This window comes from Bos indicus, chromosome 6 (assembly GCF_029378745.1).
Source record: "Bos indicus isolate NIAB-ARS_2022 breed Sahiwal x Tharparkar chromosome 6, NIAB-ARS_B.indTharparkar_mat_pri_1.0, whole genome shotgun sequence".
Taxonomy (NCBI): Eukaryota; Metazoa; Chordata; class Mammalia; order Artiodactyla; family Bovidae; genus Bos; species Bos indicus.
In genome coordinates, this window is record NC_091765.1 from 113714375 (window position 1) to 113723937 (window position 9563).

Genomic DNA, 9563 nt, shown 5'->3' on the forward strand with positions numbered 1-9563 from the left:
CTCCCCTCCCCCTCCTTCCCTCCTCCTCATCCCTCCTCCCCTCTCCCTCCTCCCCTCCTCCTCACCTCCCCTCCCCCTCCTCCTGTCTCTCTAGTGCTCTGTGTCCATTTCCTGCCCACCAGGCTTCCAGGGGCCAACCCAGCTCCCCAGAACTCTGACCCCATGAAGGAAATGCCCCAGCCTGAAGTGGGCACTCTGTTTTGGTCACCAGCAGAGGGCATTTTGAGGGTACTGTTCCCTGACAGTTGCAGTGACTAAGCCCACACTGTGTGTCCTGACCAAGTCAGATTTCTGAAGGAACACTCAGACCTCACACACACACACACACAGACACACCCCAGGGTGGTGAGATTATACGGGTGCTGGGCTCAGACAGGCCTTGGTTCCATCCATGTCCATCTGTTTCCAGCCGTGAACCTGGCCGAGTCCCCAGCACCCTCTGACCCTCTGCTTCCTCAGCAGCGGTGTGGGGGTCACTAAGGCACCTGCTCTGCTGGACTGCTGAGGACCCCTGAACCCGGGCCTCACAGGCCCTCAAGCGGCACCACCCAGAACCATCGTGTAAAGAGAAGTGGAGTCACTCGGTCATTGAGATCTCATGGACTGTAGCCCACCAGGCTCCTCCGTCCATGGAATTCTCCAGGCAAGAATACTGGAGTGGGTTGCCATTTCCTTCTCCAGGCGATCTTCCTGACCCAGGGATCAAACCCAGGTCTCCTGCATTGCAGGCAGACACTTTACCATCCAAGCTACCAGGGAAGCCCCATAGTGTAAGAATTGTTTAAAATGTCTCTGTGCTAGGGGAGCAGGGAGAAGGAAAGGGGTCTGGGCACCCATGAGAAAGAGAGAGACTGTGTGTGTGTGAGTGTGTATGTGTGTGTGTGCATGTGTGTGTGTGAGCCCCCATGGACCACAGATTAGACTCGCCTTGTCTGCACACGCCCGTGACTCTGTGTCCAGTCCCCAGCCCCTGGAAGCCTCTGGAAGCCTGCAGATGGACGGCCCAGAGCATGCTCTGGTTCAGGCTGTGCAGGGCCTCCCGTAATAAAGACCTGTTTCTTCCTGGCCGCACACTTGGCCTGGTGACTGAGGGCTCGGTGGGCAATTCTGAGCTCCTGCCTGCCCGCCCTGGACACACTCGGGCCTTCTGTTTACCCCACGCCCTCCTGTGGGATGCTCACAATGCGGCCCTGTTCTTCCCTCCGCCAGCCGCCCCGGGAGGAGTCCGTGCCAGCTGCAGGAAGGCTGCCTTCGCTGGTTTCCAGGAAGACATGTGTGCTGTGTGTGGCCGGGGATGGGGGCACCTCCTTGCTGGCAGCCCTTAGAATTAGGGGTGATTTGTTAAGAGCAAAACCCGTGTTCATCAGGCAGGGCTGCTGTTCGCTCGCTTGAGAGCAGGCTTCCCCTCGGAGCCTGGAGCGCTGAGTCCACTCCGGTGCTGGGCCCTTGTGTGGCCTGCTTCTGTCTGATGTTCCTGGGGCTCCTCCTACTCGCCTGGAAGCCCAAGCAAGTGATTCCTCCTGGAGCTGGGATCTGCCGTCACTGACCGCTATCTTTCAGCCCTGTTTGATTTTCCACGTGTATTTAGCATCTATCTTGTCCCTTGAGAGGGTAAGCTTCATGGATCAAAGAGCTGTTTTTTCATGCCTGGTCCCCAAAGCCCAGCACAGTGCCTGGAAGGCCACAGTTGAACCTAAAATATGACACGAATGAACTTATCTACGAAACAGATAAGCCAGAGGGCTTCCCTGGTGGCTCAGACGGTAAAGAATCTGCCTGCGATGCAGGAGACCCAGGTTCGATCCCTGGGTCAGGAAGATCCCCTGGCGAAGCGAATGGCAACCCACTCCAGTATTCTTGCCTGGAGGATTCTATGGACAGAGGAGCCTGGCGGGCTACAGTCCATGGGGTCGCAAAGAGTCGGACATGACTGAGTGACTGACGCTTTCACTTTTCATGAAACAGAAACACACTCACAGACATAGAGAGTGGACTTGTGGCCATCAAGAGGGAGGGGGATTGGGGAGGAATGGAGTGGGAGCTGGGGTCAGCAGGTGCAAACTGGTGCATACAGAATGCATAAACAAGAGGTCCTATTGTATCGTATAGGGAGCTTGATTCACTATCCTGTAGTAAACCATAATGGAAAAGAATATGAAAAAGACTAGATATGTATATAGTCGTATAACTGAATCACTCTGCAGTACAGCAGAAATTAACACAACATTGACATCAACTACTGCTGCTGTTCAGTCACTAAGTCACGTTCAACTCTTTGCAACCCCATGGACTGCAGCATGCCAGACTTCCCTGTTCTTCACTGTCTCCTGGAGTCTGCTCAAATTCATGTCCATGGAGTCAGTAATACCATCCCACCATCTCATCCTCTGTCGCCCACCTTCTCCTCCTGCCCTCAGTCTTTCCCTGCATCAGAGTCTTTTCCAATAAGTCAGCTTTTCGCCATCAGGTGGCCAAAGTATTGAAGATTCAGCTTCACCAGTCTTTCCAAACTATACTTCAATAAAATTTTAAAAAAGAAGGCCACAATCAAGATTTGCCAGATAAACCAATGAATAAACCAACCACCCTATTGAGAAATCAACCTGTGAGTCAGGGAATCCATGAGTCAATGGATCAATTACTTGGTTCAGGAGATAAGGGCGGGTGCACAGGCAGGAATCCTTACCTAATATGTCTATCTTTAATCATCTGATCTTCCCCCACTCGCCTTTAATCCCTTCCAGGGCAGTGGTGGGGCAAGGGGATGCAGAGATGGAGCTAAAGCCCAGAGTGAAGGAGACAGGCAGGAAAGAGGCCAGTGCTCCCATGGAGAGGAAACTGGGACAGGCTCTCTTGGGCAGAACTGGTCAGGGAAGGCTCCCTGTGGGTGGAGTCCCAAGAAAGGAACTGCCAGGCCACAGGGAGTGGAAGGCGCGTGAGCAGCCCTCTGAGGGGACATGGGGCTAGCCTGGGGCTCTGAGGATTGCTGCAAGAATGAGATCTGGGTTCCTCTGCACAGTCTCGAGAGCCAGGGTTGGGGTGGAAGCCCAGGAGGATCGATCGTTTCAGTTCAGGGGAACATGTCCCAGGGCAGAGCCATGAAAAGATGGAATTGTGGCCAATATCATGGCTCTCTGTGCACCAAAGCCAAACAGAGATACAGAGGCACAGTCAGGGAGGAGAAGGAAGGAGAGGCTTCGCTACTTTGCCATACAAAGGGGGAACACAGCAGGCTAGTGCCTCAAGATGGCAATCCCCTCCAGTATGCCTGACCCCATGGACAGAGGAGCCTGGTGGGCGGCAAAAGGTCGGACACCACTGAAGCGACTTAGTGTGCAGTGCCTCAGGGACTGTGCGCCCTTGCCTGGTGATTAGGGAGAAGTCAGGTGGGCTTCCCTGGTGGCTCAGATGGTAAAGACGCTGCCTGTGATGCACGAAATCCGGGTTCGATCCCTGGGTCGGGAAAATCCCCTGGACAAGCGAATGGTAACCCACTCCAATATTCTTGCCTGGAGAATCCCATGGACAGAGGAGCTTGGCGGGCTATAGTCCATGGAGTTGCAAAGAGTCAGACACCACTGAGTGATTAAGCACACACATATAGTCAGGCAGGGGTATGTAATAAAGATCAAGGCAGTAAACAGTCTTACATTCTTTCCTCTGTAGTTTGAAAAGGGCAGGGTTGCTGATGAGATCAGGGTGTGTGCAGGGTCCTAGGTGGTTTCTCTCCTACTTCTGATGAGCCCCTGCTCTGGTGGTTTCTGATGAGCCCCCGCTCCGGTGGTTTCGTGACTGCTTCTCCTCTGATTGGGCTTCCCTGGTGGCTCAGCTGGTAAAGAATGGCTGCAATTCAGGAGACCTGGGTTTGATCCCTGGGTCGGGAAGATCCCCCTGCAGAAGGGAATGGCAACCCACTCCGGTATTCTTGCCTGGAGAATCCCCATGGACAGAAGAGAATGGCGGGCTACTGTCCATGGGATCACAAAGAATCGGACACAACTGAGCGACTAATACTTTCACTTTCTCCTCTGATTAGCAATTGCTCTGCTCTTTGGAACTCAGAGAAGGACATGGAGGCTGGAGTCTTGCCTACAGGGAATGGGAGATCAAAAGGCCTCTGTGCCCTAAGTAAGCTACATAAGGAAAGGAACAAGGGGTTAGATGAGACTTGAAAGCAGCAAAATCTCTTCAATCCAGAGAACCTACAGATCTATTAGAGAAAATTGTCTATACAGGCAGTTCAGTTCAGTCGCTCAGTCGTGTCCGACTCTTTGCGACCCCATAAATCGCAGCACACCAGGCCTCCCTGTCCATCACCAACTCCCGGAGTTCACTCAAACCCATGTCCATCGAGTTGGTGATGCCATCCAGCCATCTCATCCTCTGTCGTCCCCTTTTCGTCCTGTCCCCAATCCCTCCCAGCATTAGGGTCTTTTCCAATGAGTCAACTCTTCAAATGAGGTGGCCAAAGTATTAGAGTTTCAGCTTTAGCATCAGTCCTTCCAGTGAACACCCAGGACTGATCTCCTTTAGAATGGACTGGTTGGATCTCCTTGCACTCCAAGTGACTCTCAAGAGCCTTCTCCAACACCACAGTTCAAAAGCATCAGTTCTTTGGCATTCAGCTTTCTTCACAGTCCAACTCTCACATCCATACATGACTACTGGAAAAGCCATAGCCTTGACTAGATGGACCTTTGTTGGCAAAGTAATGTCCCTGCTTTTTAATATGCTATCTAGGTTGGTCATAACTTTCCTTTCAAGGAGTAAGCGTCTTTTAATTTCATGGCTGCAGTCACCATCTGCAGTGATTTTGGAGCCCAGAAAAATAAAGCCTGACACTGTTTCGACTGTTTCCCCATCTATTTCCCATGAAGCGATGGGACCAGATGCCATGATCTTTGTTTTCTAAACGTTGAGCTTTAAGCCAACTTTTTCACTCTCCTCTTTTACTTTCATCAAGAGGCTTTTTAGTTCCTCTTCACTTTCTGCCATAAGGGTGGTGTCATCTGCATATCTGAGGTTATTGATATTTCTCCTGGCAGTCTTGATTCCAGCTTGTGCTTCCTCCAGCCCAGCGTTTCTCATGATGTACTCTGCATAGAAGTTAAATAAGCAGGGTGACAATACACAGCCTTGATGTACTCCTTTTCCTATTTGGAACCAGTCTGTTGTTCCATGTCCAGCTCTAACTGTTGCTTCCTGACCTGTATACAGGTTTCTCAAGAGGCAGGTCATGTGGGCTGGTATTCCCATCTCTTTCAGAATTTTCCACAGTTTATTGTGATCCACACAGTCAAAGGCTTTGGCATAGTCAATAAAGCAGAAATAGATGTTTTTCTGGAACTCTCTTGCTTTTTCCATGATCCAGCGGATGTTGGCAATTTGATCTCTGGTTTCTCTGCGTTTTCTAAAACCAGCTTGAACATCTGGAAGTTCACGGTTCACATATTGCTAAAGCCTGGCTTGGAGAATTTTGAGCATTACTTTACTAGCATGTGAGATGAGTGCAATTGTGCGGTACTTTGGGCATTCTTTGGCATTGCCTTTCTTTGGGATTGGAATGAAAACTGACCTTTTCCGGTCCTGTGGCCACTGCTGAGTTTTCCAAATTTGCTGGCATATTGAGTGCAGCACTTTGACAGCATCATCTTTTAGGATTTGAAATAGCTCAACTGGAATTCCATCACCTCCACTAGCTTTGTTTGTAGTGATGCTTTCTAAGACCCACTTGACTTCACATTCCAGGATGTCTGGCTCTAGGTGAGTGATCACACCATTGTAATTATCTGGGTCGTGAAAATCTTTTTTGTACAGTTCTTCTGTGTATTCTTGCCACTTCTTAATATCTTCTGCTTATGTTAGGTCCATACCATTTCTGTCCTTTATTGAGCCCATCTTTGCATGAAATGTTCCTTTGGAATCTCTAGTTTTCTTGAAGAGATCTCTAGTCTTTCCCATTCTGTTGTTTTCCTCTATTTCTTTGCATTGATCACTGAGGAAGGCTTTCTTATCTCTCCTTGCTGTTCTTTGGAACTCTGCATTCAGATGCTTATATCTTTCCTTTTCTCCTTTGCTTTTCACTTCTCTTCTTTTCACAGCTATTTGTAAGGCCTCCTCAGACAGCCATTTTGCTTTTTTGCATTTCTTTTCCATGAGGATGGTCTTGATCCCTGTCTCCTGTACAATGTCACGAACCTCTGTCCATAGTTCATCAGGCACTCATGTATCCGATCTAGTCCCTTAAATCTATTTCTCAGTTCCACTGTATAATCATAAGGGATTTGATTTAGGTCATACCTGAATGGTCTAGTGGTTTTCCCTACTTTATTCAATTTAAGTCTGAATTTGGCAATAAGGAGTTCATGATCTGAGTTCATGACTTCCCTGGTGGCTCAGACAGTAAAGGGTCTGCCTACAATGCGGGAGACCCAGGTTCAATCCCTGTGTAGGAACGATCTCCTGGAGAAGGGAATGGCAACCCACTCCAGTATTCTTGCCCCACCCCCACAAAAAAGGGGCTCAAAGAAACACAGAAAGAGAAGGTATTTATCAGGTAATATCCATATACTGCTAATATAAATATGCATACAGATGATCATCACAGTGTCTTTTTTTTTTTTTTTTTTGATAATGAAAAGCATCGTTGGTGTTGTTTAGTCGCTAAGTCATGTCTGACTCTTTGTGACCCCCATGGACTGTAGCCCGCCAGGCTCCTCTGTCCATGGAATTTCCCAGGCAAGAGTATAAGCAGGTTGCCGTTTCCTTCTTCAGTGGATTTTCCGACCCAAGGATGGAATGAATGTGTATCTCCTGCATTGGCAGGTAGATTCTTTACCAACTGAGCTATCAGGGAAGCCCTCCATAAAGAAGGCTGAGGGCCAAAGAATTGATGCTTCTGAACTGTGGTGCAGGAGGAAACTCTTGAGTGCCCCTTAGATTACAAGGAGATCAAACCAGTCAATCTTAAAAGAAATCCACCCTGAATATTCATTGGAAGGACTGATGCTGAAGCTCCAACACTTTGGCCACGTGATGCGAAGAGCTGACTCATTGGAAAAGACCCTGATGCTGGGAAAGATGGAAGGTGGGAGGAGAAGAGGGCAACAGAGGATGAGATGGTTGGATGGCATTACTGACTCAATGGGCATGAGTTTGAGCAAACTCTGGGTGATAGTGAAGGACAGGGAAGCCTGGAGTGCTGTAGTTCATGGGGTTGCAAAGAGCTGGACACGTTGTAGCAACTGAAAAACAACAGCAATAATCCGCATATCTGAGATTGTTGATATTTCTCCCTCAGCTGTTAGAATGCTCAATGCAATGTTATTTGTAACAGAGAAGAATTGGAGATGGCCTGGAAGTTCATTTATATGTTTATTTCTGGCTCCCTGTAAGTTGAGCTCCAAGAGGATAGGCCCTTGTCTCTCCTTTTCACTGCTCTGTCTGTCAGATCTAGTGGGTAAATCAAATACAGGGCACATTTTTTCTTGTATTTTTTAATAACAAGAATGGGGAGAGTCTAGAGAAATGCAAGAGATACATCAATGTTAACAGTGACTGTTTCTGGGAGATGGAATTAAAGGTAATGTTTATTTTCTTCTTTGTTGTACTATCTATAAAAAAACTATTATGCTTGGAGTGTGAAAATTTTTTAAGAAAAAACTAGAATGACATCAGGGTAAAAAAGAAAGACAGAGGGAGAGAGAGGGAGGGAGCTTGATTTGCTGAACTCTGAGAATGGATTTTTAAAGCCAAACTGAATCATGTAAGACCATCAGAAAGTCCCCAGTGGCAGCCTTTTGCCATCTGGCTAGGATGACACAGGAACAGTCCAACTCTGCAGGGTGGGAAAAGAAAGAAATTTCAGTTCTGCGGTGGCCAGCCCTAAAGCCATCCCCTCCTCTCGGGGTGGCTTTTCCATAACCTCCTTTGGGTGCAGACTTGACATTTATCTGTGCAAACAAGGCGTCCAGGCTCTTTGGGTGTTCCCAAGCACGTCTGCTCAAGGAAGATAACAAAACACAGATAACTCCGCTGACGGGAGTCTGCCTTTGAATTTGTCTTCCAGAACAAGCAAGCTCTCTCACTGCTGGGGAGAAACAAGCCTATTTTGAATTGTTTAAGACTGTGAGATGGTCCTCTCCATTTCTCCATGACCAAAGGGAATTAGCCTCCACGCAGGGTTGCTCAGAAGAATGGTGGCCACCCACTAGAAATCATTATCACCGTTTATTACCAGGAAGGTACACAACTCCTTGACACTGTATGTGTGAAGCCATGACAGGGAAACCCCTTGTTGGGGGCATTATGTGGGGAATTCGAGGGTCATGTTAGGGGCAGTGCCAAGGACTGAATACTGTTCCCCCAAAATCCATATTGAGAGTCCCTTGGACTGTAAGTAGATCAAACCAGTCAATCCTAAAGGGAATCAACCCTGAATATTCATTGAAAGGACTGATGCTGAAGCTGAAGCTCCAATACTTTGGCCACCTGATGTGAAGCGCCAACTCATCAGAAAAGACCCTGATGCTGGGGGGAAAACTGAAGGCAGGAGGAGAAGGGGATGACAGAGGATGAGATGGTTGGATGGCATCATGACTCAATGGTCATGAGTTTGAGCAAGCTCCAGGAGATGGTGAAGGACAGGGAAGCCTGGCGTGCTGAAGTTCATGGGGTCACAAAGAGTTGGACATGATTTAGTAACCAAACAACAAACCCCCATGGTGGAGCCCTAGCCCCCGTACCCCAGAATGTGACTGTATTTGGAAATGTGCCTTTAAGGAGATGATCAAGTTAAGATGAGGTCACTGAGCTGGGCCCTAAATCCATCAGGTCTGGTGTCTTCATGAGAAGGTCAGGTCAGGACATAGATGCACACAGAGAGAAGGTGACGTGGACACCCAAGGAGAGAGCCATTGCAAGCCAAGCAGAGAGGCTGCAGGAGACCAAGGCATCCTCATCCTGATCTTGGACTTCCAGCCTCCAGAACTCTGAGAACAGAAGTTCCTTTGCATAAGCTCCGTCTCTGGCCCTCTGTTATGGCAGCCCTGGCAGGGTGGGTACCAGTGTCTCAGCTGTTCTGGTGAGAAAGCCACACTCGGAGGGGTGAAGGGAAACTCTCAGGGTCCCATCGCCACCAGCAAGTCCAGATTCCAGTCCAGGTGGGCCTGCCCCAAGCCTTCTTACCGGACCTGTATTTTGCCATGATGGTCACTGGATAGTCATTTGTACAAGATTCTAGAATTCTCTAGAAGAGGAAGGGGGGACCCAGGGAAAGCTTCCTAGAGGTGGTGGTGGTGGTTTGTCACTAAGTCGTGTCCAGCTCTTTGTGACCCCATGGACTGTAGCCCGTCAGGCTCCTCTGTCCACGGGGTTCTCCAGGCAAGAATACTGGATGGGTTGCCATGCCCTCCTCCAGGGGATCTTCCCAACCCAGGGATCAAATCCAGGTCTCCTGCATCACAGGCAGATTCTTTACCAACCGAGCTATGTGGGAAGCCCCTTCCTAGAGGAGGCCTAGCTTGAGCCAGGGCTTGGAGGGGTGGTAAACCCTCACGGGGGAG